The following is a 16,017-nucleotide window of genomic DNA, read 5'->3' as shown; positions in this document are numbered from 1 at the left end:
TGGTGGACGCCGAGAAATCGGGCCGTGTATATTTTACTGCTGGTGATGTGTGGGTTGTGACTCTGGACTATCTTTTGATTGCATTCCCTTTTTATACTTCCGCTGTCACTGCCTTTGTTTATTTCCTTTTCTTTTCTCATGGGGATTACTGCCTCTGACTAGCCTCCTTGTTTATAGCTTCTCACCCTTTAAATCCATCATTCATACCATCACAAGCTTTCTCCTACTAAAGCCCAGACCTATTCATGCCACACTCCGCTGCTTTAATGCTCCAGTGGCTCCCTGTAGTCTGCAGGATAACATTCAGGCCCTAGTATGGCATCCTGACTCTCAGTTAATCTGCTTACAACTTGCTTTCCTTATCACACACTTCGGGCTGCAGCCACACTGGACTCCACTGTTCCTGAGTGAATTTTCATAAGCCCGTGACTTTTTTACCAAAAAAAAATAAAAGATCCTACAGCCCCCGCCTGAAATTCTCTGTCTTGTTCACCCTTCAGATATGACCTCACATTGCTTTCCTTTCTGCTCTGTTAGCAGATTTCCCTCTTATGGTCCTCCCATTGTTAACCTCCTCACAGTGGTCTGTGTGTCCATTCCTGCAACAGCATTGTAAGCTCCTCCAGAGCAGGGACCCTATCCAGTTCTTTGGACAGAGTCCCAACAGCGAGCTCAACGTGGCAGACGATTAGAAAACACTAATGTGAGTGAATTTGTAAGTCTAGTAAACATTCTTAGTTAGGATTTCATACCTGTGAATTCTGCTCCTTCGCCAGATTGGTTTGTTTGCATTTTGATCACTGCTTACCTCTCCAATCTTTCGGTGGTCCTGAGGGACACACGTGGCCCGTCACCGGCCCTGTGCCCTGCTAGCCTGACCACAAAGCGCAGAGGGGAAGTGGGAGGCAGCATGTTCACAGTGGTGTAAGAAAGGTGTTAAAAATTAAGTCTGAGATATAATTGCTAGTTATAATAAGTAAACAGATTAACAGAAGATTTTTTAAATGAAAATAGTGAGAATAGTAGCGACAAGAATCCAGATGGAAGGTGTTTCCTGGAATTACTATCCAGTCTCTCACACCCTGAGAACCATCAACTCTAACTTTACTTAGATACAGTTAAAAGAAATGCTGCTTTATTCTGTACCGCATAATCGACAGATACCTTTCCAGTGTTCACGCAGTTTTATTTCACACTTTCATTTATTTCTTGGTTTTTTGAAGTTCCAGGCCAAATATGAGCCCTGTGGAGTTAATGAACAAAAGCATTCTTTTCTGTCTCTATTAAAACCTTGACTATAGGCTGTTTCACAGTGAATACACCTCAGTTTCTTAAACAAGGTGCCAATATGCCCTGAACCACTTTTAGAGAAAATTAAGCAAGGCACCTACCTCAGTGTCATGTAGTGGAACCATTCCAAGTCCCCAGATGCCTGCTAATACAGTCTTTTAATTTTCAAAATAAATGAAAACTCCATTCACTTGGCTGAAACACTATTTATTTAAGCTTCTGCTTTTAAACATTTATTACCCCACATAATTCCTCTTGTGATTCTACTGTTCTAATTGTAAGACCTACCTTCCAACATAAATGCTGCTGCTGCTGCTACATCGCTTTAGTCTTGTCCGACTCTGTGTGACCCCATAGACGGCAGCATGCTAGTAAATATAAAATTTTTTGTCTCTCTTTTAAGTAAAATATTGACTATTTCCTAAATATAAAATCCATATTTGCTATAGAAAACAAGAAAATACAAAAAAGAGAAAAAAATTTGTTTTACCATACAAATATAGCTACTATTTTTATTGTAACATTTTAGACATTTTCTTATACGTTTTGCATTTTGTATAGTTGTGATCTGCTAGATAGAGTCTTAAAGAGTTATGTCCTTATTCTGTCATTTAACATTTAACACATTTCCCACTTTAATAAAACTATTTGTATATAAAATTTAATGGTCAAATGAATATATTATCATTTATTAACCATTCTCTTATTAATGAGTATTTTAGTGTGTTTTAAGGTTTTAGTCATTATAAATAATGATGCTCTGAACAGTTTGTATCATACAATTTTTCTTCATGGTTACCATAGACAGAAAATCAACTGTCTTTGAAGCCTACAATTCTTCCCATTTCATAGAAACAGAAACCCATTTCCTATGGGAAATACATTACATTATCTTATTGAAATCAGTGTCAGCCACACAATTAGATGTGTGGACATGGTCTTCAGAACACTGCCTCTTTCCTGGAAACTGTGATTGGTTCAGAGAAAGGCATATGATGCAGGCGAGGATAATCAGAGATTCTCAAAGGACTTCTTGGGTTGGGCTTTTACTCAGGTTACTAACCTGGTCAACCAGTCCATTCTAAAGGAGATCAGTCCTGGGTATTCATTAAGGACTGATGCTGAAGCTGAAGCTCCGATTATTTGGTCACCTCTTGCGAAGAGTCGACTCACTGGAAAAGACTCTGATGCTGGGAGGGATTGGGGGCAGGAGGAGAAGGGGACGACAGAAAATGAGACTGCTGGATGGCATCACCAGCTTGATGGAGGTGAGTCTGAGTGAACTCTGGGAGTTGGTGATAGACAGGGAGGCCTGGCGTGCTGTGATTCATGGGGTCTCAAAGAGTCGGACATGACTATGTGACTGAACTGAACTGAACTAAACTAACCTGGTAGGCAGCTTTGCTTGTTGTTAGGAGGAAATCTGCTTAGATGATGGGGGCAAAAAGAACTTTGAATTATGTCATTTGAATCATATATAGAACATTTCAACCCAACAGCAGCAGAATGAATATTTTTTCCTCAAGTGCACTTAGACCTTTCTTAAGGATGGAGCACATTAGATCAAAAAACCAAGTCTTAACAAATTTAAAGTTGCAACCATATCAAGTATTTTCTCTAACCACAGTGGGATGAATCTGGAAGTTAACAGAAAAAGGAAACTTGAAAAGTCACAAATATGTGGAAATTATACAACACTCTTGAACAACCAATGGCTCAAAGAAGAATTGAAAAGAAAAACTAGAAAATATGTCTTGAGACAAATGAAAACACAACATACCAAATGTGGGATGCAACAGAAGCAGTACTGAAAGGAAAGTTTATACCACTGAACACCTACATTATGAAAGTTTATACCGCTAAACACCTACATTATGAAAAGAAAAATTATCTCAAACAAGTGACCTAGCGATACATATCAAGGAACTAAAAGATCAAGAGCAAACGAAACCCAAACTTAGCTGAGGGAAGAAAATAATAAAGATTAGAGAAGAAATGAATGAAATATAGGATAGAAAAAAGGAAAAAAAAATCAGTGAAACTAAAAGCTGATTTTTAAAAGAAGATAAAATTGACAAAACTTTAAGGTTGTCAAAACTTCTAAGAGATAAACAAAATTGTTCAACCAAGAAAATAAACAAAGGATGTAAATAAATAAAATCAGAAAAGGAGACATAACAACTCTTACCATACAAATACAGAGGATTATGAGACTACTATGAACAACTATATGCCAACAAATTGAATACTCTAGAAGAAATGAATAAGTTCCTGGAAAAAATATAAGTTACCAAGATTGAATGATGAAAAAAGAGAATATTTGAAAAGAGCTAAAATTAGTAAAGAGATTGAATCAGTAATCAAAAAATTCCCAACAAAGAAAAGCTCAGGACCAGGTGACATCACTGGTGAATTCCACCATTGAAAGAATTAATGCTAATTCTTCTTAAATTCTTCCCCAAAATTGAGGAGTGAGGAACACTTCAAAACATATTTTATGAGGCAAGAATTGCTATGATACCGAAGACAGAAAAAGCCATTACAAGAAAACTATAGGCCAGTACCCCTGATAGATATAGATACAAAAAATCTTCACCAACATACTAGTGAATCAAATCAAACTCACAGCGCAGTAAAAGGATCAGATACCATGATCAAGTGGGATTTATCCCTGGGATGGTTCAATGTGCAAAAATCAGTCAATGTGACATTTTACCACAGATAAAATCACATGATCATCTCATGTGAAAGAAGCATTTATAAAATTCAACACCCTTTGTGATTAAAAAACACTTAACAAACTAAGAATAGAGTGAAATTTCCTCAACATAATAAAGACAACAATTTGGAATGCCCACAGCTAACATACATAATATTGAAAAACTGAAAACTTTTCCTATGGTGTCAGGAATGAACTAAGGATGCTCCTGCTCACCTCTTCTATTCATCTGGAAATTCTAGCCAGAGCATTAAGCAAGACAAAAAAAAAAAAAAAAAAAACCATTCAAGTAGGGAAGGAAGAAGTAAAATTATCAGTTTCCAGATGACTTAATTTTATATATAGAAAATCCTAAAGATTCCACAAAAGTTAATAATGAATTCATAAGATGCAAGATATAAAATCAACATACAAAAATCAGTTGCCTTTCTATACACTAATAGTAAACAACCTGAAAAGGAAATTAATACAATAATCCCATTTACAGTAATACCAAAAGAAATAAAATACTTAGGAATAGGGCTTCCCTGATGGCTCAAACAGTAAAGAGTCTGCCTGCAATTGGGAGAACCAGGTTTGATTCCTGGGTTGGGAAGATCCCCTGGAGAAGGAAATGGCAACCCACTCCAGTGTTCTTGCCTGGAAAATCCCATGGGCAGAGGAGCCTGGCAGGCTATGGTCCATGGGGTCATAAGGAGTCGGACATGACTGAGCAAGTAACATTTAACACTTAGAAATAAACTTAACCAAGGAGGTAAACCACTTTATACACTAGAAACTATAAGATACTAAGGAAATAAATTAAAGAAGCTACAAATAAATAGAAAGGCATTCCATGTTCATGGTTTGGAAGACTTAATATTGTTAAAATGTCTCTACTATCTAAAGTCATCTATAGATTCAGTGCAGTTCTTATCAAAATTCCAATGGTGCTTTCTATAGAAATAGAAAATATAATCTTAAAATTCATATGGAACCACAGAAGAACCTGAATAGAGAAAACAATCTTGAGAAAGAACAAAGTAGGAGTCCTCATGCTTCTGACTTCAGGACATATTACAAAGCTAGATCAAGAAATTGACTTCCAAAGTCTTATAGCAAATTTTATTTCCATAACATTTATTAAGGGAGTCCCTTTTACTGCATCCTTGTCAAATTGAATATTCTCAATTTTAAGTGTTGCTTATATTTTATTGTCAAGAAATGATTTACCTGCTTATTTCTACTTCTTCTATTGCCTATAAATTTACTAATGCCTTTCTTCATATAGAATTGGTTGTGTTTAAAATTTTTAAACATTGCTTCTCTGGAGTATAAATAGCTCAATATTGTTCTGTTTGTCAGTGGAGGGTGTGAGTTAAAGTGGAATAATGTGGGTGGTAAAGAGGCTATTAATTATGAAAAATTTTATTATTTTAAACCTGCATGTCAGTAAGTTAAAAAATTAAAAAGCTCAGTCATTAGAATTCTTCCTTGCTAATTTCTTTCCCTTTCTACCAAAAAAGTAAGTAAACATTCCTGGAAACAGCATGTATTTGAAGTCTGTGGTTGATTCCCTTAAGTTTTCAGGAAGAGCAAAACTGTATAGAACTGACCCATTGTAGAAGCATCAAGAAGCCTGGAAGGTACTAATATGTCCATAGGCCCTGAGATTCTGTTCTTTATATTCCCAGTTGTCTTGTCCTTCAGGGAAGAAGCTTATGATATAAAGTTTGCCATAGCAACTTCAGTGATTCTCGTGTATTTTGATAGGGACTATCAAACTTATTACATGTCTTGGTCAACGTATATTTCAAGTGTCCAGTGTAGTGCTTTACAAAGAATCAATGCTCAATAAAAATGTGTTAAATACCAACAAATGGATTTTAAAAAAAGAATATCAATAGTGTTAGGATGGCAAGAGATTCTTCCTAACCCATATCACTTTTCAGTAATTAGGAAAATTACTTAGAAACTTTTGCCAAGACATTAGCAAGTACTTTTCTAGGGTTCAGAATTTTAGAGCTGCAAGGAACCTCAGAAAATATCCAATTCAACCCCTTTATTTACAGACTAACATACACTTTTTAAAAGCAGAGACCAGATTGGAGGCCAACTTCCCCATTTTAATCACTGTGCCTTTCCTTTGAAGGAAAACCACATTGCATACATATGGTCATCAAATCTTGAGTCTGATCCCTGGAAAAGAAATGATAACTCATCTAATTTTTTTCATATGTCAGGATAGTGATTAAGTTTACAAACGAGTAAATATATTTTGTTTGTAGCTTTTCCCTTTGAATTTTAATGTGAATTTTATTTTGGTATCAGTGGGCTGAAATTTCCTTTGGCTAGAATTTCATAACAAAGATTGCTGATTGCTCATCAGGAGCAATGTGAGCAACAAGACAATAGAATGGCACATTTAAAGTAGTAAAAACAAAATAAGACTGTCGGTGAAAATTTCATATGGATGGGTGAAAGTGAAAGTTGTGTCTGACTCTTTGTGACATCATGGATTGTATTCTCCAGGCCAGAATACTGGAGTGGGTAGCCTTTCCCTTCTCCAGGGGATGTTCCCAACTCAGGGAATGAACCCTGGTCTCTCACATTGCAAGTGGATTCTTTACCAACTGAGTTATCAGGGAAGCCCATTCTTCAAAATAAGGATGAAATGAAACTACTTTCAGGTGGGGAAAACAGAAGAGATAAAAGTAAGACAACAAAAACAGAAAAATTAAAGTTTCCCATGGAGTTCTTAATAACACATTTTCATCACTAATATTTATGCTGCTGCTGCTAAGTCGCTTCAGTTGTGTCTGACTCTGCACGACCCCATAGACGGCAGCCCACCAGGCTCCCCCTTCCCTGGGATTCTCCAGGCAAAAACATTGGAGTGGGTTGCCATTTCCTTCTCCAATGCATGAAAGTGAAAAGTGAAAGTGAAGTCGCTCAGTCGTGTCTGACTCTTAGTGACCCCATGGACGGCAGCCTACCAGGCTCCTCCGTCCATAGGATTTTCCAGGCAAGAGTACTGGAGTGGGGTGCCGTTGCCTTCTCTGAAGAATATTTATAGAGCCCCCTAGATAAGAATATGATACTTTAACAGTTTTTAAAAGTCATTTTCCCTTACTTTGTGTTCTTATTAGAGATACTAATTTCTTCCAGTGTTACTGAATACTCAACATTAAAATGTGCTACAAGGGTTATGAAGAGGAACAGATAAAAATTGTTCTTTTATGAAATTTATAGGCAGATAAGAATTTACTTAAAGCACCATGATACAATGTAGGAGTTAACAGGGACACTAGGACACCAGATAAAACACTGGGGATAGATGGAAATAAAAGGGAATACTTTAGAGTGGGAGAATGAAAGATGATTTTTGAAAAAGGCTCTGAACTGGCCAAATTTGTTCATTATCCCTTTTCTCTTGTACAAAATTTCTCTTTTTCTGTGGCTTCCTTCAAGATTTTTTTTCCTTACTTTCAACAACGTGACTATGTGCATAGGTGCGTGGGTAGATGTGCATAGGTAGAGTTCTCTGACATTTCTTTTGGTGTTCAGTCACTAAGTCATGTCTGACTATTTGTGACCCCATGGATTGCAGCATTCTAGGCTTCCCTTTCCTTCAGTGTCTCCTGGAGTTTGCTCATGTCCATTGAGTTGGTGTTGTCATCCAACCATTTCGTTCTCTGTCATCCCTCTCTCTTTTTGTCCTCAATCTTCCCAGCATCAGGGTCTTTTTCAATGAGTCACATCAGGTGGCCAAAGTATTGGAGTTTCAGGTTCAGCAACAGTCCTTACTATTTGTAATTTACTGAGTCTTTTTCTGTTTCTAAGTCAGTATTTTTCTCAAATTTGAAAATTCTTGTGCATTATTTTTCAAATATAATTTTCTTTCACAGTCTCATTCTCTTCTCTTTTTAGGACACCAGTTAAACATAAATTAGACTAGTATGGATTTTTTTCCCCATACATACCTGACGGTTTGTTTATTTTTCTTCACCATTTTATCTTTCTGTTGCTGAAATCAAATTTACTGACTTTTTAAAGCCTATGAGTAAATTTTAAAATTTCTACTTTTGTTCTTTTCCATCCTAGCATTTCTTTTTTTTACAGTTTCCATTTTCTTTCTGCTGAAATTCTCTACCATTTCACTCATTAAGATTAAATTTGTCTTTTTAAGATAAATATATATTATTGCTTCAAGTTCTTTCTCTTCCATCTCAGATGTGGTTTCTATCAATTATCTTTTTTCTTCACTATGGATTAAAATTTTTTGTTTCTTTGAATGTCTTTTGATTATTTAAATGAAATACTGGACTTTTCGATTAATCCATTGTAGAGACTAGATGTTTTTGATTTTTTCTGAAATATATTCATTCTAGTTTCCCCGAATAGTATTATAAACAAAAAAAGCAGAAAAAACAGTACAGATTATATGATTCCATTCTATAATATTCTAGAATAGATAAAACTACAGAGGCAAATCCAGATAGTGGTTGCCTGGGACAGGGAATGAAGTGAATTGATTGTAAGGGAGCGTGAGGGGAAACTCTGTTGTTGATGAAATGTTTTGTATCTTGAATAAGGTAGTAATTATATGGTTACCTGTTAAAAGTCATCAACCCAGACACCTTATAACATGTGAGCTTTCTTGTAGATAATTTATAACTCAGTAAAGTGTTTAAAATATAAAAAACATTTAAAGATTGTTAAACACTAAAATGATGTGTTGAATTTATAAAATGTGTTGTATATTGAAGTGCTTGAGATGAAAACAATTTGAGAGGAGTTTTGTTTTACTCACTTTGGGGTACATCTAATCCTAGCATGTTGCTAACTAAAATAACTGCTCAGCACATTATTTTAAAAATTCACATTTACTTCCAGAAAGCCAATGACCTTGAAATGTCTAATGACTTTAGTATTTGAACATACCTTATTCATCTCTAAATTAAAGCCATCAGTTCCGTTCAGTTGCTCAGTCATGGCTGACTGCAGCACACCAGGCTTCCCTGTCCATCACCAGCTCCCAGAGCCTGCTCAAACTCACATCTGAGTGGGTGATGCCATCCAACTATCTCATCCTCTGTCATCCCCTTCTCCTCCCGCCTTCAATCTTTCCCAGCATTAGCGTCTTTTCCAATGAGTTCTTCGCTTTTAGGTGTCCAAAATATTGGAGTTTCAGCTTCAGCATCAGTCCTTCCAATGAATATTCAGGACTGATTTCCTTCAGGATGGACTGATTGGATCTTCTTGCAGTTGAAGGGACTCTCAAGAGTCTTCTCCAGCACCACAGTTCAAAAGCATCAATTCTTCAGTACTCAGCTTTCTTTATAGTCCAACTCTCGCGTCCGTACATGACTACTGGAAAAACCATAGCTTTGACTAGATGGACCTTTGACAGCAAAGTTATGCCTCTGCTTTTAAGTATGCTGTCTAGGTTGGTCATAGCTTTTCTTCCAAGGAGCAAGCGTCTTTTAATTTCATGGCTGCAGTCACCATCTGCAGTGATTTCGGAGCTCAAGAAAATAAAGTTTCTCACTATTTACATTGTTTCCCCATCCATTTGCCATGAAGTGATGGGACCAGATGCCATGATCTTAGTTTTCTGAATGTTGAGTTTTAAGCCAACTTTTTCACTTTCCTCTTTTACTTTCATCAGGAGGCTCTTTAGTTCTTCTTCGCTTTCTGCCATAAGGGTGGTGTCATCTGCATATCTGAGGTTATTGATATTTCTCCTGATAATCTTGATTCCAGCTTGTGCTTCCTCCAGCCCAGCATTTCCCGTGATGTGTTCTGCATATAAGTTAAACAAGCAGGGCGACAATATACAGCCTTGATATACTCCTTTCTCAATTTTGAACCAGTCTGTTGTTCCATGTCCAGTTCTAACTGTTGCTTCCTGACCTGCATACAGGTTTCTCAGGAGGCAGGTAAGGTCGTCTGGTATTCCCATCTCTCTAAGAATTTTCCACAGTTTGTTGTGATCCACACAGTCAAAGGCTTTGGCGTAGTCAATAAAGCAGAAATAGATGTTTTTCTGGAACTCTCTTGTTTTTTTGATGATCCAGCGGATGTTGGCAATTTGATCTCTGGTTCCTCTGCCTTTCCTAAATCCAGCTTGAACATCTGCAAGTTCATGGTTCATGTACTGTTGATGTCTGGCTTGGAGAATTTTGAGCATTACTTTGCTGGCCTGTGAGATGAGTGCAATTGTGTGGTAGTTGGTCATTCTTTGGCATTGCCTTTCTTTGGGATTGGAATGAAAACTGATCTTTAAAGTTAAAGGCATAGTTTCCTAAAGGAGAGATCTTTATTTTAATGAGTAATGAATCTTTGTTCTTATCAAGTGCTGTGCAGTAACTTACATCATTTGGTGTTTCCAACACCTCAACCTAACCACTTTGATCCACATTCTCCTTTAATCCAAGTTCTATTACGAAATTGGTTCAAAATTGTACCAAGTGAAATATGGATAAAAATAAATCTCTGTCAGAGAGGTATGGTAAACATTAGCAATGCAGGAGACACAGAAGCTGTAGGTTTGATCCCTCAGACAGGAAGATCCCCTGGAGGAGGGCACAACAACCCACTCTAGCATTCTTGCCTGGAGAATCACATGGACAGAGGAGCCTGGAGGACTACAGTCCACATAGTCACTCAGAGTTGGACATGCCTGAGCGACTGAGCATGCACCCTCTCATGATTGATTTCTGTGGAAGATTACATTTTATCATGTGTGAATGTCTCCCCCCATTACAGCTTTAGTGAGATATTATTGACATAAAACATTGTGTAATTTTCAGATATATAATGTGATGATCAGATGCACATATCTGCTACTACATTGTTACCACAGCATTAGTTAAAACATTAATCCCCTCATATAAATACATTTTTTTTGGTGATAAGAATGTTTACCATCTATTCTCAGCAACTTTCACATATATAACACAGTGAATGTCTTTTAGAAAATGGATATATTAATTTCAGCTCAGACAGTTGCTCTCTGAAAATGAAATCAGGGTGAAGAGCAGAAATTTAAGTTTATGGGAAAATTTGCTTTGAATTGGGCTGAAAAGATCCATTATAATACAGTGCACTTGGAAACTGTCAAGCTTGTGAGTTGCCAAATGCTCCTTGGAATGAGGAGCTGCAGGCAGTTTTGAATCTGAGCCATTTGCTGTCACATAAATAGGAAGGCCAACTTCCTTAAAAGATATACATTCTCTTCAACTCTGGATATCAGAAGATCACTGATAATTTTAAGTGTAATTTTGTACTAAATGTCTGTATCAGAACTCTTGTCTTTTCTTGCAGTTCAAGTCCCTGAATGTAATTTATCTGGGATAAAAAATGGGATCCCTTTCAGTTTTGATTATAAAGCTCTTTGGGGCTATTTTCCTTCAGTCTAATTTGATTGATTGGCTGCTTTTCATACTTGCTGACAGATATGAATAGAATATTTTTACTTTAAAAATAAAGGATAAGGTAACTAACTTGTGGAAGATACTTAGTGATGGGGTATTTTTTATAATAAAATTTATTTAACACATTTGGAAAAAGTACTTATTTTATTAATTATTGTAACTATATCCTATGTAAATAATTCTCCATATAGGTAAAATTACTTACCAGGTAATGAAATCCATGCTATATTCTAACAGATTAGGAATTGATATATAGCTCTGGACATATTAATAAAATAACAGAAGTGAAGCAATAAATCATGACCTGATTAAGGTCCTTCACTCATCAAATGAGAACTCAGAGCTCAGTAAGATAAATCACTGATTTTCCCATTCTGATTTACTGTCTCTCACTCTCCTCCCACTTTCCCTCCTCCTTCATTTTAAAAATAAAATAATTGCCTACAACAAGCAACTCTTTTCTGAAGATCTGTCTGAAGCCAGTGCTCTTATGAATGAGCTCCACATTAAACCTTGTGAAATCTTACAGACAAGGACTATACTTTTAAGGTCTTTTGGAGAAACTGAAATGGTGTACCCACTAGAATCCAGGTGATTTTCAAGACAGATCACGTGGACTGGGAATGGGGCGTTTGGGGAGTCCCAGGTCCCTGTGGACCAACGTGCTGCGTATTTTCATCCAGTCCTAACCTAGACACCTTTCCTTGACTGCAGATAACATTGACAACCTAGACATCAGAAAATTAAAGGCCACTGGGATTGCATAAATAAATAAATATTGTATAACCATGCATACATGTAGGAACTTAAGTAGTATGTTTCATAAAAAGGCAAGTGAAAGACTTGTATAAATATAAGCTTGTATATAAAATTGTATATAAATAAAATGAAAGTCTCAATTCAATAGCTGAAAATTATAATTAGAGCAATGATTAAAAATATTATAGATATATCTATAAAATATATGTTGATGTATCTCTGTAGTATATAGATATATAAGATTTAGATACGTCTATAAATATATACACAGATAACTATATAAGAATATACAAATTATAAAATATTATAGATATTTATAAAACTTTTAATCATTGGTCCTACTGTTCTATAGTGCTTTTCAGCTATTGAGTTATGATTCTCAATTTCTGAAATATGTATAATTTATATACTTTGTGTTCAAGGAATTATTTTCAAATCTTTCTCCTTCTTTCATAAGTAGAATATTTTTCCAATGTGTTCACAGTCAAGAAGAATTAAAAATAGATGAAAAGTCTTTTATGCCAACTACTTTTATGAGATACATATCCTAAATGTTAACATTTTCACCATGAGTTTCCTTTAATGACATCAAAAGGGTAATAATGAAAATATGATAAACATATTCATCATGAAATTACTAACTTTATTTCTTTATGCTTCGAGTTGATTAGCATTAGTAAATTTATGCCCTACCATGATTGTTCAGCATAGATTCTTGTGAATTCCACTGCTGTTTATAGCATATTTTCCTGTTCCACTAATATGTGTGTGTGTATATATATATAGGAAACATCTTCATTTCAGATGTATGTTTTTATTTGCAGTTATAGGATGTCAGTGATAAGGAAATGATGGAGTCCACATTGACCCTGCTGTAGTAAGTTCAATTCTGAAACTAAGAAATGGTAATAGTTTTACCCTTGAAAAAATGTAATTTGTGCAAATAGTTAAACTTTTCTATTCCACTGATCTAAATTTCCCATGTTAAAATAGAAAGTGCAGTGTACGTGTGCATTTTAAAACTCTATCAGTATTGTTATTACTTCTAAACCAAATGTCTGTGTCGTGTCTGGTGAATGTAAACAGATACAGTATCATTGATAACCTTGTATAATCTGATTAGTGATTGTGCACAAAGGTAGAGATTTTAAATTTTCCTCATCTCGGTTGCCAGAGACAAGGCAGTTTTCTTTTAGGGGAATTCTTTAGAATGCTTTAAATCCCAACAAATTTTCATCTACTAATTTGCAAGTTTTAAAGTAAAAAAATGGATGGGAGGTTTTGTTTATTTGTTTGCTTTGGTATCTTTGTGATTATTCAAGTAACATTAGAAGCAGATAAGAAGTCCTGGACTTAAGATGAGAACACACTAGATGGTGCTGTTATCCTGACAGCAGTGACACACAGGAAGCAGTGCTGGTTAGAATAAAGCTAGAATAAAAGAAATAATGTGCAGGCTGCATATTGGATTTTGTCTTCCACCAGGATGCACTAATATAAGATTATATAATTCACTTTCACAGCATTTGTATTACACTCAGAAATGACTTGCTGAAGTTCTGTCTTAGCACAGCCCTGTTTGAATAAACAGGTGCCTGTGCGTGTATGTGAACATACATGTGTGTTCAAGATGGGGCAACTGTTCTGGTTTTACCTGATTTTATCTCCTGGGTCTGTCTTTCTTTTTTGATTTATTTTTTTATTGAAGGATAATTGCTTTACAGAATTCTGTTGTTTTCTGTCAAACCTCACTATGAATCAGCCATAGGTATACATAGTCCCCTCCCTTTTGAACCTCCCTCCTGTCTCCCTCCCCATCCCGCCCCTCTAGGTTGATACAGAGCCCCTGTTTGAGTTTCATGAGCCGCACAGCAAATTCCTGTTGGTTATCTATTTTACACATGGTAATGTAGGTTTCCATGTTACTCTCTCCATACCTCTCACCCTCTCCTCCCCTCTCCCCATGTCCGTAAGTCTATTCCCTATGTCTGTTTTTCCACTGCTGCCCTGTAAATAAATTCTTCAGTGCCATTCTTCTAGATTCCATATATATGCGTTAGAATATGATATTTATCTTTCTCTTTCTGACTTTCTTCACTGTATAATAGGTTCTAAGTTCATCCACCTCATCAGAACTGACTCAAATGCGTTCCTTTTAACGGCTGAGTAATATTCCATTGTGTATATGAACCACAACTTCTTTATCCATTCATCTGTGAATGGACATCTAGGTTGCTTCCATGTTCTAGCTATTGTAAATGGTGCTGCAATGAACAATGGGATGCATGTGTCATTTTCAATTTTGGTTTCCTCAGGGTATATGCCTAGGAGTGGGACTGCTGAGTCATATGGTGGTTTTACTCCTAGTTTTAAAAATATGGAACGCTTGATGAATTTGCGTTTCATCCTTGTGCAGGGGCCTTGCTAATCTTCTGCATCGTTCCAATTTTAGAACATGTGCTGCCGAAGTGAGTGCCTCCTGAGTCTTTCTTAAAGACACACAAGGTTCCCATCAGATTTCCCTGGACATGGTTTACATCCTCCCAGCTGCTTGTCCCTCATGTTTTTTTCCCTCCTATGGGGTGACTCCATCACCTGTTTCTAACAATGTCTTGCTTATTCTACAAGACCTGGTAAGCCTTCCAGGAAGCTGTTCCTGATTGCTTTTTATTCTTTCTTTGAATCTCTGTAACTCCTCCTTGTACTTTTCTTATGCATATTATACTCTGCCTTGTGTTATTTGTATATTTGCTGCTGCTGCTGCTAAGTTGCTTCAGTTGTGTCTGACTCTGTGTGACCCCATAGACGGCAGCCCACCAAGCTCCTCAGTCCCTGGGATTCTCCAGGCAAGAAGACTGGAGTGGGTTGCCATTTCCTTCCCTAATGCATGAAAGTGAAAAGTGAAAGTGAAGTCGCTCAGCCGTGTTTGACTCTCAGCGACCCCATGGACTGCAGTTCACCAGGCTCCTCCATCCATGGAATTTTCCAGGCAAGTGTACTGGAGTGGGTTGCCATTGCCTTCTCCAATTTGTATACTTACTATCCTGTAAACTCCTGGAGAACATGGACAATTTTAATGCAATTTTGTTTCCTTCCTGTTCCTATATCAACTTTTCCATAAAGTGCTACATCTTGAATGCAACTGGTACTCACAAATGTGCGTGCAAGGAAGGATGAAAAGAATTATGAAATGGATTTTTTTTTGACCATTTGAGAACAACGATTAATTGCCTGGGAAAGAAATGATCCACAATTTAATAATAGCTTCCTTTGTGTATAGCCTAAGTGATATTTACATATTTTCTCATTTTAAAACATTCTATTGGGTTTTTTTGTTTTGTTTGTTTTTTGGCTGACACACAGAATCACTGACTCAAACAACTAAAGCATTGGGTTTGAAGCCACTCTCTGAGGGATCTAGGATTCCCAGTTTAGATTTTTTGCTTCAACCTAAAAAGCAAAATGCATTTGACTTTGAATCTTTTAGTGACTATCTGCTCAAGATGGGAATTAAGGTATCAGAAATTATCTGAAAATGACAATATTGAGCCTGTCATATAGTAGGATCCAGATGAAAATCTTTGCTGCTCACCAAAAATGACTTATACACATTGAGAAATCCCTTCATTGATTCTCTTCTGACATAGACAATAGGATATGAACTTTTTTCAGCTACAAAATGGCAGTAATTATGTACCTCACAGAAGTTTTAAGATGATTAAATGGCATGGCATACACACAGCCTGCTTAGAGCTGGTTTATATTAGTTTTCTTCTTTTCATCTGAGTCAGACGGTCTCTTTTTAGATAATTACACCAAAGCCCAGGCCTC

At 36.4% G+C, this 16,017-nt stretch overlaps 1 non-coding gene across 1 annotated transcript; it reads right to left on the bottom strand.

The window, feature by feature from the left end:
• Positions 1 to 14,557: 14,557 nt before the first annotated feature.
• On the bottom strand, positions 14,558 to 14,662 carry LOC129549475 (U6 spliceosomal RNA). Its single transcript, XR_008684576.1, has one exon. It is a non-coding gene; the product is annotated as a U6 spliceosomal RNA (small nuclear RNA).
• Between the last annotated feature and the right edge of the window lie 1,355 nt (positions 14,663 to 16,017).

Source organism: Moschus berezovskii, chromosome 26 (assembly GCF_049115385.1).
Source record: "Moschus berezovskii isolate FMDL1 chromosome 26, NW_MosBer_1.0, whole genome shotgun sequence".
NCBI classification, from domain to species: Eukaryota; Metazoa; Chordata; class Mammalia; order Artiodactyla; family Moschidae; genus Moschus; species Moschus berezovskii.
Note: the sequence above shows the minus strand (reverse complement) of the source record. Positions and strands in the feature narration are given on the sequence as shown.